Genomic DNA, 23,112 nt, shown 5'->3' on the forward strand with positions numbered 1-23,112 from the left:
CCAGGCTAGGGGTCAAATTGGAGCTACAGCTGTCAGCCTACACCACAGCCACAGCAACATGGGATCCAAGCTGCATCGGTGACCTACACCACAGCTCGTGGTAACACTGGATCCTTAACCCATTGAGTGAGGCCAGGGATCAAACCCATGTCCTCATGGATTCTAGTTGGGTTCGTTACCACTGAGCCACGACGGGAACTCCCTCTCCATCCTATCTAATATAGCTCCTAGAAGGCAGTCACGACTTGACCAGGGGCAAAAGAAGCACCTGCAGAAGAATGCATGCTCAGGAAGTACAGGTCTCTGGGGTCATCCTCTGGGCAGCCTGGTTATCTATATTGGTTCCTGAGAGCTGGCTCCAATGTCCATCCAACTCGGGAACTCCTCCACTCTCAGCCCCTGTGCCTGACGCTTCCCCAGGGGTCAGAGTGCAACTTCCACACTCATCAATACTCAACATGTCTTGGGCAGGCATATGAGAAGGACCTGTAGTGGCAGAACTAGTAGTAATAGTACCCACAATAGTATTACTAGTAGTAGTCATAAGGAAGCAGCTTCTAAAGTCCTATCCTTCATGTAGACCTGAACTCTAGCAAAGGCGAAGGAAGGCTTTAGAAGGGCAAAACAGGAATAGGGTCTTTTCTACCTTCACCCCATTTATCAAATATAAACATAAAGCCAATTTCCCCCTTGGAGCTCTGGTACACATACAAGGCATACAGGCATATAAGCGTCTCCTTGGAGGGGTCTTGCTATGGAATGGAAGGCCCAAGGTACTTCATTCTTACTTTCGATGAAACAGCATAATTTTTCTTTATGTAGGTTTTTCCTCAATAAAGTGAAGGAAATATCACCATGGCACCACTGTCAAGGCCACACATACCCTTCTGAAAAATAAGACTTGGATTATTTTGTCCAACTTGCCATTATTAATACGGACATAAATTCTCTATGCTATTTCATGGGTATATTTCCAGGCGCATGGTGTATAGTTTATAATTTAATACTGCATTGTGATAAATGTGATTTGTGAGAGTCATTCCTTCACAAACACAGATCTTTTCCATATTTTATGCAAGCCTACTATTCATCATATTTAGTGTCCTCATATTTAACTAAGAAGATAATGAAAGTGTAAGTCAAAGGAATCATTTTATAAAACTCTTAACTTGGCTGTTTCTCTCTCCTCTATAAACGGGTGGCTGTCCTTGACCTTTTGTTTTTGATTTTATCTTTCCTGTTTCTGTTTTGAGTCACAGGCCTTTTTAAGACTAAAATAAAAGTTATGGATCTTCTACAGAAAAATGTGCATGAACAGAAACACACAGTTTTCATATAATTATATTTCCTTGCAAATTTATTTAAGATTAATACAATGTAGAAGTGATCTTTATAAAACTCTTTATAAAGAGTTCTATAACTTTCATTATTTTTATGCTTATTGTGCACATAAACCAAAAAGTAATCCTCAAGAACAAACTTCAGTTTGAAAGCTTGCTATTATATTTAGCTTCAGTAAGAAATTCAGATTATGGCAAGGAATTTGAGAGCCAGGGGTGTGCGTGTGTGTGTACGCATGTGTGTGTATGGGTGAGTTTTAATATATCCAAAGCTAGGCTTTCATCAAGCAACTCCAGAATTATCAGTCTTCTTTTGCAGTAAATTCATGGTTCACTCTTTACAATGGCTTTCAAGAAGTGTCTTTGTGTTTGGCAAGGTTTGCTTCACTGGGGCTGCCTCTGTCATCACAGAACAGATCCAGAAATTCAGATTTCCATTTAAAGTCTCTGAGCAGGAATAGCCCTCAAAGGAGTTGGGTGGTGTTGCATGGATTTCTTTCTGTAGAGAAATTAAAGAGGCTTTGTTCTTTTGGAGACTAAGCGGCAGGGCCTCTTCCTCCAGCACAGGGAAGTTCACAAGACAGCCGTCTCCATCCTGCTCTTCTAGATTGAAAGCTCAGTCAAAAGAACTCAGGGTTTCTCGGGAGCATCAGTGATGGCAAATGTAGGGGCATACTTTTCACTTGACACAGGAGCTCTCTGGATGGAAGATGAGTCAAGCCGCTCAACAGTTGTTCTCTGGACATCCAGCAAGCCCCTGGGCAGGAGTAGGGAACTTCATACCCTGAGTCACCACTTGATAAACCCCTTTGAAGCCGGTGAGGCAAGGCCTTGGCTCTCCTAAACGACAACTTAGCCTGGCAGGAAATACTTCTGGGATTGCCAAGGGAAGACTGGGTACCAGAATGCATGGAAGCAGAGACTAATGGCCCTTCCTTCTTTACAAAAGGAATCAAACCAGAATCTCTTTGGTTGAAACAACACACATCTGATGGACAAAAGCCATGGCTTGGTCTCCCAGAAATACATTAAGAATCTCATCCAGTTGCAACTTAGGAAAAGCGTAACTGCCAATTTCTCCATGATATATTTTAAAATAATTAGAAATCTCAGGCATTCCAGAGTGGATGGTATTTGACAGGTCACTGCTTCGTTCTTTCTCTTCTTATTCCAGCCAGAGGCCAGAGATACCCACTGCCCACACTCCAGGATTGCTCCCAGAGCCTTCCTAGTTGCTTAAAGACAAAGCTTCCCTCGGAGACAAATCCAAGTTTCTGCCTTTTCAAAGGTAGCCATCTTCTGTACCATCTGGTGAATCTTCACGGCAGATGGACAGATGTTCCTTTCAGTTGTGTCCAGCGTCAGTCACCCAAGGGACAACTGAGGTCACCCTGTCCACAGGCTAGAGAACCTGACCTTTCCCTCTCTAATCAGGTCATTTCTAGGACGTGTGTTCTCAACAGGGTGATATTGCTGCCAAAAAGGTAGAATGTGGCTTTTTGGTAGGGGGTGGGGGTGGGGGGCGAACATGACTACCTCTTAGCTTTTAAAATGATTTGTGGCCCTCCAAAGAACCACTATATGTATATATACATGCATACAAACACATGTATCCACACACGTGCACACACACGTGGTATTTAAATTTTATATAGAGGAGTAATCAGGAAAAACGCCTTAAATTCCCTTGGGTACAAAACAACAAGAAAAAAGACAAGCACTGCTCTGGTGTATTTGAGGGTGTTGGGATGTCTCCAGACTGTTCCCATGTCTACCTGTGGCCTCGGGTTCTTTGCTCAACTGCAGATGCCCTCTGACTCAGCTCCTGGGTACCACCCAGATTCAGGGACCACTGACTCCTTCCACACAAGTGCTCCAATCAACACTGCAGCCGTAGAAGAAAGGTGAGGTCACACCCCACACTGTCTCTGCTCCCCCTTCCTTTATCCCTCAAGTCATCACTTTCTTGACCAGCATTTACAACGGTATTTACTGAGATCATGAGAAAGGATTTGCCATTCCAAAAGAGACATAAAAGTCACTATCAAGTTTTTGGTGCTCCTCTAGGGATCTGAGCTTGTCCCTTCTTCCCAGGGACAAGGCTCTTGTCCTGCCTTCACCCCCCTACAACTGATGGGACTCGCCCCTTTCATGTATGATCTCATTCTCCCGGCGCACCAAGGCTCAGGACTCTCCAGCCTCCAAGAAGAAGTCAAAAGTACTTAACATCATACTAACCTCCCCTCCCAGAAAAGTACCCTTCTGATTTGCCCAGAAGAACAGCTTAGCTCCTCTGGGCTTAACCTCCTCCTTTAGACTAGGTTTTCACCACTGCAGAGGCCAAAACTCAAAACAGGAAGCTGTGTGGCATATGGAGGAAGGCAGATGACTCAGGGCTGGCTAATGGGGAATGAGAAAGCTCTTAAGGTCAGACAAGGCCACCTCACAAGAGAGCAGGGTACAAGCATTTTCTTATTTTTTATTTTTTGATTGTTATTTCCCCAATACAATTTCTTTTCTTTTTTTTTTTTGGAATACATTTTTTTTTCTACTGTACAGCATGGTGACCCAGTTATACATATATGTACACATTCTATTTTCTCCCATTATCATGCTCCATCATAAGTGACTAGATACAGCTCCCAGTGCTACACAGCAGGATCTCATTGCTAATCCATTCCAAAGGCAATAGTTTGCATTTATTAACCCCAAGCTCCTAATCCACCCCTGCTCCCCCTCCCCCCTGGCAACCACAAGTCTGTTCTCCAAGTCCACAAGTTTCTTTTCTGTGGAAAGGTTCATTTGTGCCATATATTAGAGTCCAGATATCAGTGATAACATATGGCATTTGTCTTTCTCTTTCTGACTTACTTCACTCAGTATGAGAGTCTCTAGCTCTATCCATGTTGCTGCAAATGGCATTATTTTGTTCTTTTTTATGGCTGAGTAGTATTCCATTATATATATATCACTTCTTCCCAATCCAATCCTCTGTCAATGGACATTTGGGTTGTTTCCATGTCTTGGCTACTGTGAAAAGAGCTGCAATGAACATGAAGGTGGCATGTGTCTTTTTCAAGGAAAGTTTTGTCCGGATATATGCCCAAGAGTGGAATTGCTGGGTCATATGGTAGTTTTAGGCATAGTTTTCTAAGGTAACTCCATATTGTTCTCCATAGTGGTTATACCAGCTTACATTCCCACCAACAGTGCAGGAGGGTTCCCTTTCTCCGCATCCCCTCCAGCATTTCTTATTTGCGGACTTATTAATGATGGCCATTCTGACTGGTATAAGGTGGTACCTCATGGTTGTTTTGATTTGCATTTCTCTAATAATAAGGGATGTGGAGCATTGTTTCAAGTGCTTGTTGGCCATCTGTATATCTCCCTTAGAGAAATGTCTATTCAGGTCTTTTGCCCATTTTTCAATTGGGTTGTTGGCTTTTTTGCTGGTGAGCTATATAAGTTGGTTGCATATTTTAGAGATTAGGCTCTTGTCAGTTGCATCATTTGAAGCTATTTTCTCCCATTCTGTGAGTTGTCTTTTTGTTTTCTTTTTAGTTTCCTTTGCTGTGCAAAAACTTGTCAGTTTGATTAGGTCCCATCAGTTTATTTTTGCTCTTATTTCTGTTGCTTTGGGAGACTGACCTGAGAAAACATTTGTAAGGTTGATGTCAGAGAATGTTTTGCCTATGTTCTCTTCCAGGAGTTTGATGGTGTCTTCTCTTATAGTTAAGTCTTTCAGCCATTTTGAGTTTATTTTTGTGCATGGTGTGAGGGTGTGTGCCAGTTTCGTTGACCTGCATGCAGCTGCCCAGGTTTCCCAGCAATACTTGCTGAATAGACTTTCTTTTTCCCATTTTATGTTCTTGCCTCCTTTGTCAAAGATTAATTGACCATAGGTGTCTGGGTTTATTTCTGGGTTCTCTATTTTGTTTCATTGGTCTGTATGTCTGTTTTGGTACCAGTACCACACTGTCTTGATGACTGCGGCTTTATAATACTGCCTGAAGTCTGGGAGAGTTAGGCCTTCTGCTTGGTTTTTGTTCCTCAGAATTGCTTTGGGAATTCTGGGTCTTTTTTGGTTCTATGTAACTTTTTGGATTGTTTGTTCTAGTTCCATGAAAAATGTCATGGATAATTTGATAGGGATTGCATTGAATCTGTAGATCGCTTTGGATAGTATGGCCATTTTTACAATATTAATTTTTCCAACCCAGGAGCATGACTATCCTTCCATTTCTTAAGCATTTTCAAATCACAGAAATAGATCGGAAGCATCCACCACCCACTGGGTCAGAATGGTGCCCATCGGCCTTGAAATCTGCTTTCTAGTCTTTTCTTCCCATGACTTTCCTTACCTGGACTTTCGAGGCCATCAGCATCTGGCAGCCTCCCTCTTTGGGCTTAAAGAATTTAAGAAACCACTTGACTCTGGCCTCTCCTAGGGATACTGTCTCCTACTTACTCTATGAAGTTATAAGCTTAGTACCCATTGCTCTTGGGTCTCCTCCATTCAGAAGCCTCTCTGGACATCAGGGCCCCACTGGTTAGAACAAGCAGAGCTTGGCTCCACTAAGCAGTGACCTACTTTACTGAATAAAACCAGATAAAGCTCTCCTCAGGGGGCCAGTGAAATAGGCACACATCCATACTGATGTATTTGATTAACAATCTGGAGTAGCAGAGTATTAACAAGAAGTCAGTAATAACTAAAGTAAAACAAGGAAATGCCATGTTACAACTTTCCATCTTGCTTCCACTGGGTAAAACCTACTTACTACATTAGTTAAAATAACGCTAAATTAACAAACACTCCCCACTATTCCCTCTACCCCAATCTTAGGGGCTTAATGCCCTTGAAGTTTATTTTCTGTCTCCTCTAACAGTTCAATTCAAGCTTCAAAGGTGACCTGCCACCTGATGCCTCCAAGGCACATGTTCTTTCCATCTTGTGGCTCCACTGTCCTGTGGGGGGCTCTCACAGCCCTGTGTATCCAGCAGGCAAACAGGGAAAGAGGTGGTGGGAAAAGCACCTCTGCCTCCTAAGGAACCTCAAACCAGAGGCCACACACATGTTCACACCCATTGGCTAGAACCTCAATGCAAGGGATGCTGGGATATGTAGTCCAGTTGTAAGCCACATGAGAGGATGACCATGGTTGGTGCATCACTGGCCACCCTGTCACCCTCCTTCTCCCATCAGTCCACAGGGGCTGAGCAGAGGCTGTGCTGGGGTCATGATCTCATGGGGAGGGGCCTTATGAGACCGTGAAGACCAATCTCCTTTTGCTGAAGGCTAGAGGAACCTGGCAGGAGCTTCTCCTTTCTCAAGCTTCACCGCCTGCCATTTTCATAGACTGCAAGAATTACAAATCAAGCCTCTCTGGCTCTTTCAGGGATTTCCAAGGAGAATAGGTTTCAATGAGCTATCCTATTTATCTACAGGTAATTATCATTTTTGTTCCAGTTTTTCTTGATTTCATCCCCTAAATTACAAATGATGTGTGGTAACAGGCTTCTTGCCTATTAAGACTGGGAGCTCTTTGAGGTCAAAATAAAACAGAGTACCCTTTTAGTACTTTATCTGCTTTTAAGTTAGGAACCAGAGAGAAGCTTAACAGAAGCCAACTTAAAAAAGGGTCCTGGAATCTCAGGAAATGAGAGCCCTACTCTGAGAACAGAGCAAACAAACTCTGCTAGGTTAAGGCCAGCCCACCAAAGAAACTGTGTTTACTACAGTGTAACTTGTCTTCCAAATCTGTACTAATTCCACACACATGTAATTGCAGACAAGAACTACGGTGTAGTCTTGTCTAGGTAAACACTTGCCTTCTGTTATAGTGTGGAAATTCAGAATGGTCTGCTGGCCTCACTCCTACCTTATGGCTTCCCCTCCCCACAATGATCTGAGTCATCTTCTGTCCTTTCCCCCAACACCTCTGTCAAAGCACTTCCATATTCCTAGCATGGTTATCTTTTTTTTTTTCCTTTTTTTCTTTTTTTTTTTTTTTTTCGCTTTTTAGGGCCGCACCTATGGCATATGGAAGTTTCCAGGTTAAGGGTTGAAGTGGAGCTAAAGCTGCTGGCCACAGCCACAGCCACAGCAATGTGGGATCCAAGCCAAGTCTGCAACCTACACCATAGCTCATGGCACGCCAGATCCTTAGCCCACTGAGGCCAGAGATCAAACCCGTGTCCTCATGGATACTAGTTGGGTTCATTACTGCCGAGCCATGAAAGGAACTTCCTGTTCATCATTCCTGAAAGAGTTGCTCTCAGCTCTCTACCAGAGTTGGAAGGCTGCTATAAAATTCCTATTTGCCAAGGAACTAACTGTGCTAAGGGTAAATAAATCACTTTTTTTTAGAGAAATGTCTAGTTAAGTCTTCTGCACACTTTTTGATTGTTTTTTGTTTTGTTTTGTTTTTTTGTTGTTGAGTTGTATGAGTTGTTTGTATATTTTGGAGATTAGGCCCTTGTTGGCTGCATCATTTGCAAAGATTTTCTCCCATTTTGCAGGTTGTCTTTTCATTTTGTTTATCATTTCATTTGCTGTGAAAAAGCTTTTGAATTTAATTAGGTCCCACTGGTTTATTTTTGTTTTTATTGTCATTATTCTAGAGGTGGATCAAACAAGATGTTGCTGCGATTTATGTCAAAGAGCACCTCTAGGAGTTTTATAGTATCTGGCCTTATGATTAGGTCTTTAATCCATTTTGAGTTTATTTTTATGTGTAGTGTTAGAGAATGTTCTAATTTTAGTCTTTTAAATGCAGCTATCCAATCTTCCCAGCACCACTTATTGAAGAGACTATCTTTCCTCTGCTTGATGTTCTTGCCTATTTTGTCATAGATTAGTTGACCATAGGTACTTAGATTAATTTCTGGGATTTCTATCCTGTTCCATTAACCTATATTTCTGTTTTTATGCCAATACCACACTGTTTTGATTACTGAAGCTTTGTAGTGTAGTCTAAAAGCCGTATGGATAGCCAATATGTACATGAAGAGATGCTCAACATCACTAATTATTAGAGAAATGCAAATCAAAACTACAATGAGGTACCACCTCACACTGGCCAGAATGGTGATCATTAGTAAGTCTGCAAATAATAAATACTGGAGAGGATACAAAGAAATGGTACCCCTCCTTCACTGTTGGTGGGAATGTAAATTGGTTCAACCACTATGGAAAACAGTATGGAGGTTACTCAGAAAACTAAATACAGAATCACCATATGGTCCAGCAATCCCAATCCTGGGCCTATATCCAGAAAAAAATATGTAATTCAAAAAAGATAGACGCACCCCTATGTTCACTGCAGCATTATTCACAATAGCCCAGACATGGAAACAACCTAAATGTCTACCAACAGATGAATGGATTAAGAAGATGCAATGGAATACTACTCAGCCAAAAAAATGCAATAATGCCATGCGTAGCAACATGGATGCAACTAGATATTCTCATGCTAAGTGAAGTAAGTTAAAAAGAGAAAGACAAATACAATATGATATCAATTACATGTGGAATCTAAAATAGGGCACTAATGAACCTATCTACAAAACAGAAACAGACTCACAGACACAGAGAACAGACTTGTGGTTGACAAGGGGGTGGGGGCAAGGCAGAGGGAGTGGGATGGACTGGCAGTCTGAGGTTAGCAGATGCAGACTATTACATTTAGAATGGATAAGCAACAAGGTCCTACAGTACAACCCAGGGAACTACATCCAACCTCTTGGGATAGAACATGATGGAAGACAGCATGAGAAAAAGAATATATAGATATGATTGGGTCATTACACTGTACAGCAGAAATTGACACAACACTATAAATCAACTACACTTTAGTAAAAAAAATTTTTTAAATAAAAAAAGACATCACTTTTCCAAGAGTGCCTGCCTACTAATGAGCACTTGTTCCCCAAAGAAAGATCTCTGGTGGTGGAATTTTAGGAACTGATTATGAGTTTCAGGGAGAACCTTTGCCCTGGGGAGAAAATTCCAATGCTGGGTTGAATCTTCACCTCTAAACCCAAGAATGCCCTTGGGCTTAGCAAAAGCCCTGCAGAACCTGATGTCTGCTTATAGCCCAATTATTGCACCCATCTTGAAGACCTGGTGCTGTTTTCTGGTGTCATCATCGCTACAGATACATTCTTAATAGAGATTTGGGGGTAGAAAGTCTTCAGGGAAATAGTCATAATCAATCAGCACTCCCTTATTGTAAGAGAGCTGATTGTCAAGACTGTTGTTGGGGAAAAATATTTTAGAAGGTCTCAAATCAAACTGTATAATCAGCACTCATGTTTTATGCAAATTAGAAGATATATTCTTACACTGCATCATAGGAACTAATCACCCCAGCACCATCGCTCAGAGAAAGCATCTGCCACCCAAAATTTAGAACAATAATTCACAGCACATGGAACAGTGCATCACTGCAGATTAGACTTGTTATAAATTTATAATGATTTCATATAAAAACATTACATTTTAATAGTTTCAAGAAATGACAGGGTAGGGCTGGTATAAATGTTTAACTAGCACTGTCTCATATTTCACACTTTGTTTATTTCATTACGGGGTATGCTAAAATGAAACTGCTAGCTTAAAAAAAAAGTCACCAAGTTCAAAACCGAAAACTTAGGAACAAATACTCTCAGTAAACCAGATTTCTAGCCCCGAGGATATTCCACAGCCTCTTTGAGATAAATACCTGGGTATTTCATCTAACTATCTAGTAATTTTTCCATACAGGTAATTTTTAAAAAATCATCCTTACCTGGGTGAGAGGAAAAATAAGGCCCAGCCCTCATAATTGAATTTATATCCATAGTGAAGGCTACCATGGAGGGTCTTGTCCCCTCATGTTCTCTGGGCTGAACTGTACACCAATCTACTGTGACTTTACATGTATATCCATAAAGGAATGAGGATCACTCAAAAAACATCAGGTCCTGTTACAGGAGAATGAGATGTGACAGTCACTGGGATGTGTCAGACAAACAGATGAGACCTGAAGCTGCCTGGCAGGAAAGCATCTGATTTGTTATTGTCAGGTGTGCTCTATTATCAGCCAGTGCCCTTTCTCTTGATAATCTCTCTTTAAATTCGCGGTGAGTCTACCCTTTCTTTTCTGACGCAATCACTCACAGAAGTCCAAGGAGGCAGTGGTATTCCAGATCACAGCATTAGAAACGCTATCTTTCCTATTTATTAACTGTACATGAACCAGACTTAAAACTCCGTGCCATACCCATCAGTGCAAAGGGGCAGTTGTGCGACAGTATGTTTAGCTGTTCTCTGTCTTCTGGGATTTTTAACCTTCTTAGTCATTTCTGCAACATTGAATGATTATGACCAAAGGCCAGATGTTATCTGTACAATCAGCAAATAAAGATTTATTTTTGCTAGCTAAGGAAAAAAAAAAGTTCCTGTGGTCTAGATGGGCCACAAGGAAGACAGTGTCAGGGTAGAAGGCGGGGGTAAAACCAGGCAAAGCCCATGAGAGCCAGGAGCTTGGGGAACAGCTTCAAGTGGCATGGGCAAGCCTCAGGTAGGGAACAAGTCCTGGGGAGCAGGAGCTAGAAGAACAGGGCAGCCTGAGAGGTGGGGTGCAAGGCAGAATAAAGCCAACAGTTTAGGCAGCAGGCTGAAAACACTCCATTCTCCATCCTTGGGAAAGTGGGACTCTGAGGAAGGAAGGACGGTTGCTCAGGTCCAAGGTCTAGGCAAGGCAGGGACGGAAAGGTCAGCAGCAAGGCCGTGATGGTGAGTTGGCAGGAAGGAATTCAGGTTGTAAGTAATCTATAGAATCTAAACCCCCTTCACATTCCAGGCATCCTCTGAAACCCTGGGAGAGCACTGGACCCTATGGTTTACCCTAGAGACGAAAGTCTTGAATATATGAAGACATTTGCATAAACATTTGATCCTCATAATAACCTATGGGGCAGATGCTTTAATCTCTAGTTTATCAATTACAAAAAGAATGGGAGTTCCCTCTGTGGCTCAATGGGTTAAGAACCCGACATGGTGTCTGTGAGGATGTGGGTCTGATCCCTGGCCTCACTCTGTGGGTTAAGGATCTGGCATTGCTGTAAGCGGCAGAGTAGGTCACAGATGCAGCTCCAGTGTTGATGTGTCTACAACATAGGTGGGCAGCTGCAGCTCCAATTCAACCCTGAGCCTGGGAACTTCCATATGCCAAGGGTGCAGCCCTAAAAAGAAAAAAAAAATGTTTAAGGAAGTTAAGTAACTTATCCAAGGTTTTCCCACGGTGTAATGAGGGACTTAAACCTGAAAATAAAACCTTGTCTCTTCAAGAGCAGTATCTTGGAGGAAATGAACAGCAGCCCCAATCAGCAGCTTTGAGCCAACTGTGAGAATGTGTCAGTGGTGTGGGACCGAACATTCCTCTGAGTGCTGGCAGGAGGGCCACACCAGCCTTGGGGTGGGTGAGAACCAGTGAGATGAAATCACAGACTGCCTTTGGGCTCCTTCCCTCATTGACAGCTCAATACGGCAGGGCTGAGAGCTCCCTGAGACTGGAGATTGACCTGGGTTCGCTCATTACTTCTTTGCCCCACGCCCAGCACAGAGCAAGGTACAGATAGGGCTCAGCGCCTTAGCTGAATGCACTCATGAAGTGGGAGTGGCTTGGGTATCAGGCTTCTGCCTGCCAACCTGACCTGCAACCCACTCTTCTTAGGTTGTCTTCCTGCTGGAGACCAGGAGATTTGATGAGAGCCCACTTAATTCAGGCTACAAGGGGGCAGGTCTCATGGCAGGCAGACCCAAAGATAAACAAAAACCACAGAGCCAACACTTAGATGGTAAGTATGATTCTAACTGTTTTTCAGAAGTAACTCTTCTGGAGATGCCATCGTGGCTCAGTGGAAACGAATCTGACTAGGATCCATGAGGATGTGGGTTTGATCCCTGGCGTCGCTCAGTGGGTTAAGGATCCAGTGTTGCTATAGCTGTGGTGTAGGTCGCAGACATGGCTCAGATCTGGCATTGCTGTGGCTGTGGTATAGGCTGGCAGCTATAGCTCCAATTCGACCCCTAGCCTAGAAACCTCCATATGCCTTGGGGGCAGCCCTAAAAAACAAAAAACAAAAGAAGTAACTTGTTTGATCATCACAATAACCCTATACATGGAGAGTATTATTAGACTCCCATCTCACAGATGAAGACATTGAGACACTGCAGGTTAGGTAACCAGAGGTCACAGTGCTAGTAAGTGGAGCCAGGTTTTAAACCAGATATTTTGCCACACTGCTTCTTGCACAATCTCCAGCCTCAGGGCATTTGGGGGTAAACACACCATGAAGGAGTGGACTCTGCAGGACAGCTTGTGCTTGAGTCCCTCCGGGGAGGAACAGGTGCAAAGTTCACAAAAAGAACTCATTTACCCAAACAAACCATAGCCCCAGTACAACTCTGGGTGCTAAGGACACAGTAAAGATGCTAAAAACAGACTTCAGAGTGCTGAAGGATATAAACAATAGAAAATAAGCAGGCAAAGAGACCAGACACCGGAAGAGGATGAGTATAATAGAGAAAAAACAAGCTGGGTCAGGAGGCAGAGGACACAGAAGCAGGGTGGGGGGGGGGTGCAGGGGCAGTTCACGGAGGCTGGTCAGGGAAGGGTCTTCCTGTCCAGGTGACACATGAGTAAAGACCTGAAAGGAGGAGAGAAGCCTTGTAGGGGAGAGAAAGCATCTTCCAGAAAGAGAGGCCTTGAGGTAAAAGCATGCCTGCTGTGTCTGAGGGGCAGCAGGCATGTCTGGATTGGAGAGATCAAGAAGAGTGGCAGGAGGGATGCTGAGGTATGACAAGAGCTGAAGCCAAACCGTGACAGCCCTGCAGGTGAGGAAGGGCTGGGATGTTCCTCTGAGATGAGACGCGAGCCGTATCTCACTCAGGGGTGGAGGATAGCCCCAGAGGTCCCTGTGATTCAGTGGCTTAAGGATCCGGCATTGTCACTGCTGTGGCTCAGGCTCGATCCCTGGCCTGGGAACTTCCGCGTGACACGGGTGCAGCCGAGAAATAAAAAATAAAAGGATGGCCCTGGCTGCCGTGTTGAGGACAGGATGTGGGCTGCAGGCGGGGGGCACTGGTGAAGCAGGAAGACAAGTTCTGGCAGTTACAGTAATTCCAGTGAGAGATCAGCACGGTGGGGGTGTTGACAATGATAAGGTCCTTTTTTTTTTTTCCTCTTTTTATGGCTGCACCCATGACATATGGAAGTTCCCAGGGGTCAAATCGGAGCTACAGCTGCCAGCCTACACCACAGTCTCAGCAACACAGGATCTGCGCCGAGTCTGCAGCCTATACCACAGCTCATGGCAATGCTGGATCCTTAATCCACTGAGCGAGGCCAGGGATCGAACCTGCATCCTCATGGATCCTAGTTGGGTTCGCTAACCCCTGAGCCACAATGGAAACTCTCAACAGTGATCAGGTAAGAACAACAGGGGTAGGGGTAGAGAGGAAGCAGTTAAAGATGACTTGACTTGTTCCCTCACTTCCTCCGGGCCCCGATGAAGAAGCATTCCTAGCCTGTGCAAGGTATGGCTTGAGCGGCTCAAGCTGCCATGGCTGAGCTGGGGGGTAAAAGGAGGTGACGGGGCAGCAAGTCCAGGAAAGGAAGGCTCCAGAATGTCCGCGATGCCCATGGTCAGCTGAGCAAAGATGGGGAACAGGCTGTCGACACCATCAGACCTGAGTTCAGAGTCTTGGGTGCTAAAGGTGCAAACTCAAGAGATGACAGGAAAGGCAAGGACCTGGCTGAGCTCCCGGAGGAACCAGTATAGTTGGAGAGAAACGGGCTTCATGAGGCATTTTCAGCACAGTGGTGTTCAGAGAGACCAGCACAGGAAACTGAGAGGAATGGCCTGTGTGTCAGGAGGGGATGCAAGAGTGTGATGTCCCAGAAACCACAGGAGGGGAGTTCCCTGAAGGAGCCACTGGCTGTGCCAAAGGCCGAGGGGAAGGACCCCAAGAAGTATTGTTCACAAGCTACCACGCTCAGGGCTGCTTTGATGGAGGCGTGGGTATGGAAGCTTGACTAACCAGACCCCAAGGAGATCTGCTGGGAAGGAGAGGGAGAAACGGGACAGTAAGACAAGGATGTGGGTCAAGAAAGTTTCTTCTCCTTTTTGAAGATGGCTGATGTAACAGCGTATCGTACACTGATGGGAGTGACCCAGCTGAGGGGACTGCTGGTGATACAGGAGAGACAGGGAAAGATGCTAGAGGCATGTCTTTGCATAAGAGGAGGGGACAGGTCTGAGGCAGAAGCAGAGGGCTTGGTCCCCCGGGGGAAGAGGAGGGAAGGAGAGTTGCAGAGAGATGGCAGTGTTGAGGGTGGGAGCTTACGGCAGTTCGCTCCTGAACTCTTCTATTTGCTCAGCAAAATAGGAAGAAAAGGCATCAGCCAAGAGAGAAGATGGGGAGAAAGTGATGGGTCTGGATATCTTTTCAAATATTTTAAAGATGAAACAGTAAATTTGGATTTGACTGAGAGAAAACTCTTAATTGATGAGATAAACCTCAGGGAAAAAAAATAGGCAAAATTACCAAAGTACTAATTCCTTCTCCTGTTGTTGGAAAAGTGCCCTGGGACATAAACTCATCTTTTTCCTGGGATCAGGGCTGATGTGGGCCTTCCCGGAGGATGCGGGTGACTGAATCCATCAGAACTTATCGCATAACCTCCAGAAAACTGCTTCGAAGTTCAAAACATGCACTGTTGAAAATACATCATTATCTGGGGATTATGTTATGTTACGATATTACTGTAAATTTTCATATCCTGTGTGACTAAAATATTTCTTCAAAGCAGCATCTTATTGGGTGGTAGTTACACAAGTGTCTATCATTTTGTTCTTTGCACACATCTGTGGTGTGTAATATCAGTAATGATAATAAAATGCAGAACCTTACTCAGATGTTGATATAATGAATGTGTATTCACATGCCAGTTTCTGCCATAATATCTTTAAAGATAGATTCTAAAGCTTTGGTGTTGTTTCTAGGGAAGGTGGATTTTTTTCCCCATTCATATCAAGATAAATTAAGAGCATCAGCCAGTTTGTAAAAAAAAAAAAACAAAATAACTGAGTGAGCCTATAGTTGGTGTTTTGCTGTACACAACATTACATAGCTCACTGTCTATTTAGAAAGGAGTTCAAAATAGTCAAGCAAAGATGAATTTGTGTTTAGAGGAGTTGTGCAGGTAAATATGTATCAAATTTTGCTGGTATGTAGTGAATTAAATGACTATATTCTAGTTTCCTGAGACACCATTAGTTGGAAGCCTTTAATAAAATATAGGCCACTTCTCAGGCCAGATCAGAGAGCAGAGGTATAGGACTTTAAGTAAGTGGTCCTACAGGCCTAGAACTGTGTATTAAACAGCATGAAAGATGCAACCCGTCAGAGTACAGCTGCGCAGAATCAACAGAAAGTTCCTAGGTACGACAGCACTAAATTATTTGGGGATTTTTTTTTTTTTTTGAGAAAAGACAATTTTAAGAGAAAAGACAGAATTTGTGACTAAATTAGAGACTGACATATTCAGGCTACTACTGATAAAGCAGAGATCAGTCAGGACCATTCAAATCAGCAAAACATTTATAAAAATAGGTCCTTGCAGGATTTGTCAATTCTTCCTTTCCTGTTTTTCATTTTCTTAAATTGTGGTAAAATCCACATAAAATAACATTTACCATCTTAACCATTTTGGGTGAAATTTCTTCCTTACTTGGAATAGGTATGAAACCATATACACTATTCTTCATGGTTAAAGATGTTAAAAATATCTGGATTCAAATCCTGGATCTACCACATACTCACCTGGCCACCTGTGCCTCAGTTTCCTCATCTGAGGAAAATGGAGTTTTCCTATCTCCCCTCATAGGGTTGCTCTAATGTTATCCAGATCAGTGACTCAGCTTAGTGGCCCAGTCCGGAGAAAACACTCAATACACAGCGGCTTTTTTATCATCATTAAGTGGTCTAGACAGTAACTTTTAAGAAAACCATTTCCTAGTCTTTAGTCACCTGATTAACAGTGGGTGACGATCACTGAAATGTCCCTCAGCAGCAGGGAACCTTCCAGCATCGCCATGGCTCAGAAGCTCAGGAGAACAGAGCCCCACTCTGGCTGCCCTGCTCCTGGGAAGTTGCTGGGCAGCGACACAGTCTCCAGCATCCATCACTGCAGCCGCAGCCCTGTCCCCAGCCTGGCCAGCTTCCAGCCTTTGTCGTGGTCATGGAGGCTGCCAGCCTGCATACCACCTCACAGTAGGTTCTCAGAGCCATGCTGCCGTCCTCAGAATGCCATGGGCCCACTGATGGGACTGATACTGGCTCTGGCTCTCAGTGGTCACGGAATTAAGCCTAATAAGGCACAAGGAGCTCCTTGCAGGACACACAGGGATGCCCACAGTAATTGGCCACAGGCCTCTGATTCCCCGGGGGCTAAGGATTATGTGCTGGCAGCAGGGAAGGGCCCAAGACGGCTCAAGACCTTGAGGGGGGCCAGATGGGATCACCTGGCTTCATGCATAAGTCATGAGCAGCTCTGCTGACTGCTCTGTGCTCTCCTGTGCCAGACACGGTGAGGCCGAGCCCTGGTTCCAGGAAATAGACAACAGGGGCCTCCCCTGTGCTAGGAGATGGCTCTGGCCCAGGGCTGCTTCCCCACCTCTGACTGTGGCTGTGAGAAAGCTGACTTCAGAGCTCTGGGTTCTTGCAGAGACAAGCAATAAAAACATGCATTAGGCAGTGTGTGTTTTCATCTGGTCGCCACTGAACCCCTCAGCAAAAGGTGTATAACTCTTGACAGGAAGGGTGTGCCTTTCACACAAAAACGGCTTTACTGAGGTTCTTTCTAAGACAGGTGAAATGTGGAAGGGATGTATGCCTGGGTCCCGGATATTTATGAAGACACTTGCCATTTCCAAAGGACCTCTCTGCGTGTGTGTGCACGTGCAGGTATGTCTTTTATTGATGGCTTTCTCTGTGTGGTAACAAAGGATGCACTGCACTGTGGTCAACCCTGTGTGTCACACCTCCTATAATCCCAACATAAGGACCCTACCAAGTAAATCAGCACTTGGCTTTGAGATGTTAAGTGACTCGTCCAAGGACACACAGCATGTAAGGGACAGAGTGAACCTGCCCACCTGTGTCCAAGTTGACTTCTGTTAATCCAGGCACTGGAGCCCGATTCTAAAAGCGCTCACTCAGTGCTCCCCCAGCTCAGGTCCTGGCCTCTGTGCCTGAATTGATGATGGGTCACCAACAATTCTAGTCCACCTGCCCTCCGCCAGACCCTGAGTAGGGCGCTTTGCTCTGGTTACATTATTAATGCATTTGTAAGTGAATGGTACCATTTACACAGGTAGGAAAACTCTCGTACTTCCTGCTAGCCTGTTTCAAAGCTTTATTTAATCAGTTTTCTCTTTCTGATATTTCTCTTCTAGTGCTGCTCCAAATATCCCCCCTTGTGAATTCTTTACTTGATACACTAGCCTTTAGAGACAGAAATCCTAAACAGTTGTGTCAATTTTGAATGTCATTATCATTTTGAATATGGGGTAAAGTAAGAAATAAAAACGATTCTCAGTAGAAATCCAGATATAAATAGACAGACACAAATTAGAGATCCGGTCCCTTTCCCCACAAACATAAATGAAAGTATCTGGAATTGGCTAAAGACAGACTAGATTCTGAAAGGGGAATCTCTCAGACCCAAATCTGGTTTATAGCTTTGTTAACCACCCTTTCTGGATTTTCAGAAGTCACCTCTAGACCATGTTAGCTTTTAGAACCACTTTGGAACCATGTTAAAGCACAGATTCTGATTCAACAGGCACAGGGTGGGACCTGAGACTCTGAATTTCACATAAGTTTCCAAGTACTGGAACTCCTAATGGTCTGGGATCACGATTTGAGTAGCAAGGGGCTGGAGGTAACTTTATCACACCATCTAACTATCCCCAAGAAGGCACTTTTTCAATATTTTCACTAAACTGAAATTCTAAAGTAAGTTTTCAAAAATAAACAAATGGGACCTGATTAAACTTAAAAGCCTATGCACAGCAAAGGAGACTGTAGACAATGAGAAAAGACAATTTACTGAATGGGAATGTTTGCAAATAATATGATTGATAAGGAGTTAATATCCAAAATATATAAATAGTTCAAACAACTCAACATCAAAAAAAAAAAAAAACCTGATTTAAAAATGGGCAGAAGATCTGACTAGACATTTTTTCAAAGAGGACATGCAGATAGCCAACAGGCATGCAAAAAGATGCTCAGTCTTGTGCTTGCTTTGGCAGTAAATATACTAAAATTAAGACGATACAGAGAAGATTATCATGACCCCTACACAAGGATGACATGAAAATTCATGAAATGTTTCATTTTTTACCAATGGCATTTTTCACCAAACTAGAAGAAAAATAAATTTTAAATTTGTGTGGAAATACAAAAGACCCTGAATGGCCAAAGCAATCCTGAGAAAGAAAAACAGAACAGGAGGCATCAGGTTCCCTGACTTCAAACTGTACCATGAAGCTATAGTCATCAAAACAGTATGGTACTGGCACAAAAACAGAAATACTGATCCATGGAACAGGACACGATGATCAGAGATAAACCTATACACCTATGGTCAATTAATCTATGACAAAGAAGGCAAGAATATACAAAGGAAAAATGACAGTCTCTTCAATAAGTGGTGATGGGAAACTGGAAAAGAATCTAAAGCCACATGTAAAAGAATGATATCAGAACACTAAGACCATCCAGAAAAATAAACTCAAAACAGATTAAAGACCTAAACATAATACCAGAGACTATAAAACTCTTAGGGGAAAACATAGGCAGAACACTCTTTGACATAAATCACAGCAATATCTTTTTTTGATCCAGCTCCTAGAGAAATGAAAATAAAAATGGAAATAAACAAATGGGACCTAATTAAACTTAAAAGATTTTGCACAGCAAAGGAAACCATAAAGAAAATGAAAAGACAACCCACAAAATTAGAGACAATATTTGCAAACAAAGCAATGGACAGGGATTAACCTCCAAAATACATAAACATATGTTATAGCTTTATATTCAAAAAACAAAGAACTCTATTGAAAAATGGTCAGAAAATCTAAATAGACATTTCTCCAAAGAAGACAGAAAGATGGCCAAGAAACACATGAAAAGATGCTCAGGAGTTCCCGTCGTGGCGCAGTGGTTAACGAATCCGACTAGGAACCATGAGGTTGCGGGTTCGGTCCCTGCCCTTGCTCAGTGGGTTAACGATCCGGCGTTGCCGTGAGCTGTGGTGTAGGTTGCAGACGTGGCTCGGATCCCGCGTTGCTGTGGCTCTGGCGTAGGCTGGTGGCTACAGCTCCCATTCAACCCCTAGCCTGGGAACCTCCATATGCCGCGGGAGCGGCCCAAGAAATAGCAACAACAACAAAAAGACAAAAGACAAAAAAAAAAAAAAAAAAAAAAAGAAAAGATGCTCAAACACTGCTCATTATTAAGAGAAATGTAAATCAAAACTACAATGAGGTACCACCTCCCACAGGTCAGAATGGCCATCATCAAAAAGTCTACAAAAAATAAAAGCTGAAGAGGGTGTGGAGAAAAGAGAGCCCTCCTACACTGCTGGTGGGAGTATAAATTGCTGTACCCATTATGGAGAACAGTAAGATGACTCCTTAAAAAACTAAATATAGAACAACCATATGATCCAGTAATTCCTGGGCATCTATCCAGAGAAAACCTTAATTCAAAAAGATACATGCACCCCAATGTTCATTGCAGCACTATTTACAACAGCCAAAATAAGAAAGCAACCTAAGTGTCTATCAACAGAGGAATGAGTAAAGAAGATGTGGCATTTATATATATACAAAATGGAATACCACTTGGCCACAAAAAGGATGAAATAATGTCATCTGCAGCAACATGGATGGATATAGAGATTATCTTGTTAGGTTAGAGAAAGACAAATATCATATGAGATCACTAATATGTGAAATATAATAAAAATGATAAAAAATAACTCATTCATAAAACGGAAAGAAACTCAAAGGTTTCAAAACCAAAGTTACAGTTACCAAAGGGGAAATGTTTTGAGGAGGGATAAATTGGGAGGTTGGGACTGACAGATGCACACTACTGCATATGGAATGGATGAGTAATAAGGACCTACTTATACACAGGGAAATCTACTCAATACTCTGTAGTGATGTATCCATGGCGAAATAATCTGAAAAGGAATAGATCTATGTATATGTGTAACTGATTCACTTCGCTCTACAGAACATTGTACCTATCCCCAAGACAGCACTTTTTAACACAACATTGTAAGTCAACTATACTCCAATTAAATTTTAAAAAGATGCTCAATCTGGCTAATTATCAGGGAACTACAAATCAAAACCACAATGAGATATCACCTTATACCTGTCAAAATGGCCATCATCAAAAAGAACACAATTAATAAATGTTGGCAAGGATGTGGAGAAAAGGGAACCCTGACACACTGTTGGTGGCAATGTAAACTGGTTGCAAGCCACTATGGAAAAGAGTGTGGAGGTTCCTAAAAAACTAAAAATGGAACTGCCATATGACCCAGCAATTCCACTCCTGGGTAAAAAAACTCCAAAACTGAAAAAAAGTCCAACACACTAATTGCAAAAAATACATGCATTCCAGTGTTCATAGAAGCTTTATGTACAATATCCAAGATATGGAAGCAACCTACATGTCTATCAATAGGCAAATGGATGAAGATGACGTGGTTTATGCATACAAAGGAATATTACTCAGTCATAAAAAAGAATGAAATCTTGTCATTTGCAACAACATAGATGAACTTGGAGGGTATCACACTTAGTGAAGTTAAGTAAGAGAGAGAAAGATAAATACTGTATGTCACTTATATATGAAATATAAAACCACACAACGAACTAGTGGGTATAATAAAAAGAGAAGCAGACTCACAGATAAAGAACAAACTAGTGGTTACTGGTGGGAAGATGTAAGGAAGGTGGGGCAATATGAAGGTGAGAGATTAAGAGATAACAACTATTAGGTATAAAATAAGCTACAAGTACAACCACTATGGCAAACAGTATGGGGTTCCTTAAAAAGCTAAATATAGAACTACCATATGATCTAGCAATTCTACTCCTGGGCATACATCTGAAGAAAAATATAATTTGAAGAGATATAGGCACCCCCAATATTCATTGAAACACTATTTACAATAGCCAAAACATGGAAGAAATCAAAATGTCCATCAACAAGGGACTGGATAAAGAAGATGTGGCATATATATATACAAACGTATGTTACTCAGCTATAAAAAAAAAAAGCATGAAATAATGCCACTTGCTGCAACATGGATAGACCTAGAAATTATCATACTAAGTGAAATAAGTCAAATATAAATACTGTGTGATAGTACTAATATGTGAAATCTAACAGAAATAGTACAATAGAACTTACAAAACAGAAACAGACTCAAAAATTTTGAAACCAGACTTATGTTTACCAAAGGGGAAACTTGTGGGGGAGGGGGGATAAATTAGGGGTTGGAATTGATATACACACATACTGTACATAGAATAGATAGGATATGGGGACCTTTTTTATGGCACAGGGAAATTTACTCTTCTGTGTGGTAACCTATATGGGTAAAGAATCTAAAAAAGAATAGATATGTGTATATGTATAATCGATTTACTTTGTTATAAGCCTGAAATTAACACAGCTTTGTGGAGTTCCTATCGTGGCTCAGTGGTTAACGAATCCAACTAGGAACCATGAGATTGTGGGTTCAATCCCTGGCCTTGCTCAGTGAGTTAAGGATCCAGCATTGCCGTGAGCTGTGGTGTAGGATGCAGGCGCAGCTCAGATCCCCCATTGCTGTGGCTCTGGTGTAGGCTGGCAGCTATAGCTCCGATTAGACCCCTAGCCTGGGAACCTCCATATGCCACGGGAGTGGCCCTAAAAAAGACGAAAAAAAAGACAAAAAAAAAAAAAAAAGACAAAAACAAAATCCCCCAAAAGAAAAAAAAAACACAGAAAACAAAAAATACAGTTTTGTAAGTTAGCTATATTCCAATTTTAAAAAAGAAAAAATAAAATAAGCTGCAAGAATATATTATACAGCACAGGGGATATAGCCAATATTTTATAGTAACTATAAATGGAGTATAACCTTTAAAAACTGTGAATCACTATACTGTACACCTATATACTTGTATAATATTATACAGCACCTATACTTCAATAAAAGAAGAGCCTTTTGGGAGTCTCTTGTGGTGCAACAGGTTAAGGATCTGCCTTTGTCACTGCAGCAGCTTGGGTCACCGCTGTGGTGGGGGTTCAATCCCTGTCCTGGGAATTCCATGTGCTGTGGGTATGGCCAAAAAAAGGGGGGCAGGGGGAGAGACTCTTGCTCAATCATCTTAGTATCTGCTCTAGAAAATCTAGTTGTCCTACTAGGGCCTGTGATGAGTGAGTTTCACATCCCAGGAAACAGTAACACTTGGCCTCATTTAAGAAAAACAAGAAGGGAATATATATAAACATACACATTGGTCTCCTGTGAAGGATGTGGGGAAACTGCCCACATACCACAGCTGAGTGTTCTATGGCTTTTCTCTGCCAGGAGGGTGGATCACCAGAGCTGCAAATATACCATTCTCATGAAGAGCTGAG

General features: G+C 42.5%; 1 protein-coding gene and 1 non-coding gene across 17 annotated transcripts in view; one reads left to right on the forward strand and one right to left on the reverse strand.

Moving 5' to 3' along the window:
• Window positions 1-23,112, reverse strand: part of ULK4 (unc-51 like kinase 4) — a 540,161-nt gene that overhangs the window by 92,372 nt on the left and 424,677 nt on the right. The window lies entirely within an intron of this gene.
• On the forward strand, window positions 18,699-18,801 carry LOC146397271 (U6 spliceosomal RNA). The gene has a single exon (XR_014825435.1). It is a non-coding gene; the product is annotated as a U6 spliceosomal RNA (small nuclear RNA).

The sequence above is a fragment of the Sus scrofa genome, chromosome 13, assembly GCF_054392235.1.
Source record: "Sus scrofa isolate SSC_HxYL_T2T_F1_AM1 chromosome 13, Sscrofa_HxYL_maternal_Yorkshire_Landrace_v2.0, whole genome shotgun sequence".
Taxonomy (NCBI): domain Eukaryota; kingdom Metazoa; phylum Chordata; class Mammalia; order Artiodactyla; family Suidae; genus Sus; species Sus scrofa.